The following is a 3,207-nucleotide window of genomic DNA, read 5'->3' as shown; positions in this document are numbered from 1 at the left end:
CACACACACATACACACACACACACGAGGAGGTGAAGAAGAAGAAGATGGAGATGGAGATGGAGCAAGAGCACTCTTCTATTGCACAAATGAGAGAATAAGTGAATTTTAGGTTTAGTTGGCTTTTATATGAGCTCACCCCATTCACACTTGGGCGCCCATGCTTAGCCAACTAATCCCTTGAATGTCCCAGTTAGAGTGCGCCTCTCATCGGTGATCACTCTTACCTTCCTATTGGTCCGACAAGCCCGGTACCTGACTCTACCAAATACATAATACAGGTCCGTCGTAGGTGATGGGGTGTCCGTGAGCCGTGAGGGTTAACATGCCCCCCTTCCTGATGTAGATTCCGTCCTCAAAAGCTATTGAGTTGAAGCTGGTTCGTCGAGGTGGAAGAGCATTTGAGATGAATGTCCTTAGCCTTCTTCAATCACTGCAAAATCAAACAACATTGGCACAGTAATTGCATTCTCTTAAAAAGCATATGCAGTTTTAGGTAGACAAATTGATTGGCAAAAGAATTTCAAACAATTTGTTAGCAATGAACATTAAATTGCAATGTAATCAAATGCATAAACAGATGTAAAGGTAAAAAATTAAACAAGTCTGGGGTCGCTAATTTGACGGTCGAAAGGCACTAGAGATCGAATATTAATACCATGGGTAGGCTTCTTAATTATCTGTGGTCAATTAAGATGTTTAATCGCGAGAGCCAAGTATTCATGTTCGAGGGCTGACTAGAGGCGATATTTAAAAGACCTTGTAGTTAAGCTACCATAAAAGGAATTTCTCATGAAATCATCGCCTGACTGATTACTTTTTCTTTGACCCCCCAAAGTCTTTTCACAGTGATTCAATTTTGATGTGTGTGCTTATTTTGTATGCCTTGGGTTTTTTGCTTTTCAAGTAAAAGCGCCCATACTGGGAACCTCTAGGGCTCTAGTACCATAGGCAATACATGTGAGTGAAGTACCAAATCAAGCTGAGATTTCTCTTCCAGCTTAAGATTTTACAATGTGGCACTTTGATTTTTTGTTTGTTCATTTTCAGCATTTTAATTTTGTAACTTTGGGGGGTCATATAACACTGATACACCTCCCAGGCTCATCACACCAGTAAACTCCCTTTATAATACTTAAGCTAAAGGTCAATAGGGTCAAGCCCACTAGAAAGCCCTAGTACATTTCACACAATGCTGCCTAAATCGGATTAAGAATCTAAGTAACCATTAATTATTAGGAAGGCATTCCCCATGGTATTAAGAGAAGATTTCTAACACCTAACTTGGTCAAACTAGCTTAGTCGGACTGCTTGATTTTTAAACTTAGACAAGTGATTATGACAAAAAATTACATTGAATTAAATGTTTAATACTAAGCAAATGCGGTGAATATTAGGCTACCAATCACAATTAAAGCTGACAATCATAGATGAAAAAAAGATAAGGGGCAATACTAATGGACAAGAAACACCTGTTTGTGTCGATGGTCGCGCTTGATTTGAAGAGTGAGTCGAGATAAAGATTCCATGAAGGTCCAAATCCTACCAATAGCAACACGCTCCTGTACACACTAGGAAACAAAAGGAATACCTCCAGGAGGCACATTAGTGAAAAAAGGTACCAACACTTATTGAACACAACAAAAAACATAAGGAACCCTAACCTAATTATTTGCACTCCCCCTAGAGAGTCAAGGGAATAGGATATTGTAGAGGTTGGGGGGAAACCCTAAGGCTAAACCCCTATCCTCGTCGTCGAGATAAACAAAGTCATCATCCATGAGACCATATGTGCCATCCGTGTAGTCCTGTAAATTTTCTTCTTCATCATAGGTGCCCATGTTTACCAAGAAGGTCACTAGATGCCTATAGTCATCTTGGTCAAAAGGGTAGGCTTGTGCAATGGGAGAAACGCTCTCTACTAAGTATGGATCAGACATGGTCAAGATTCCTCTCACATGCTAGCGTACCTATCAAATCCCATTCACATGCAAGCACTGGAAAGACCATGTGAAATATTTGTGAAAAGTAACGAGGGTACCTCTCACCCAAGGCAGGAGTGGATGACTCTAGCGTACTAGCCATTTCTGTACACGCAAATAGATGATGGTTAGAGTGCAAACATTACAAGGGTCGTGTTCTTGTGCATAATTTGTTTTTATGATTTGTGTTATGGCTCTTGCTCTTTTACTTTTTTATCTTGTTTTTGTGAGTATAAGGCTTTATATATACATTCCCTAAGATCGGAGATTAAGAGGTCAGGGAGAAAGGTTGAGAGGGAAGCAAGTGAATGATGGATGTCCACAAACACTCCCCCCCTCCTTGGGTAGATCATACCGTTTGAAATGAGCTTGTCACCCTTTGAAACCAATTGTTCCAGTTGGTAATAGGTAAGGATTTTTGCCAGTAGTTTTCTATTACCCTAGGTGCCTCGTCAAGTTGCAAGGGTGGTAAGGTACTCTCCCAAGATCGAACTTGAAGTGGTTCATCAGGTGATTCTTGAACACTGGGAGGTGTGGATTCTTTTGTAGCTTCATGGAGGTCCACTACTATAGATGGAGGCTGTGTAGAAGCTTTTACCTCTATGGATGTATTACATGAGGAGCTAGAAGCTTCATGGAACTCCCCCCTTCCTGAGCTAGGTGGGATAAATTGGTTTTTCCTTGGAGCCCAAACTAGCTCTGGACTAGGTGTGTAGCATTCTGTGATCTTTCCCTTCCCACGGTCCGCCGTTGGCTTTAGCATTACACTGTTTGACTCATATGGGTTTGTTGTCGATAGGGAAGGACACATTTTACATTTAGGTACCCAAATTTGCTCATTTCCATCATAGTAGCCTTGGGCTTCTAATAGTTGTTTTGGAATCCATCGTGATTTGGTCTTGACTCTCCTAGGGCGCGCTCTTGGTTTTCCTAGGATATTTTTTCTTGGAATGGATGGGAGGGTTGAGGTAGTTGGAAGTAAGGCCTTGGGGACCCATTGATATGTACTCTTAGGTCGTGCAGGTTGAGTACTTGCAATATTACTGCTTGCTGCAACTACAAGTGTTGAAGTGCTAGATTCATGGGTAGCCGGAAAAGACGAGTTAACCACCTTAGCTTGTGAATGTTGGCTATCCTTCAACTTTGCTAGAGTTTGCAATGTAGGTGACTTTGCTTGAATGATGGGGTAAGAGTCGGTGGTCGCGTCGTGACACTACCAGTATCCC

The sequence above is a fragment of the Adiantum capillus-veneris genome, chromosome 23 (genome assembly GCF_014529385.1).
Source record: "Adiantum capillus-veneris isolate H3 chromosome 23, ASM1452938v2, whole genome shotgun sequence".
In the NCBI taxonomy this organism is placed as follows: Eukaryota; Viridiplantae; Streptophyta; class Polypodiopsida; order Polypodiales; family Pteridaceae; genus Adiantum; species Adiantum capillus-veneris.
The sequence above is the reverse complement of the archived record's forward strand: the minus strand, read 5'-3'. Positions refer to the sequence as shown.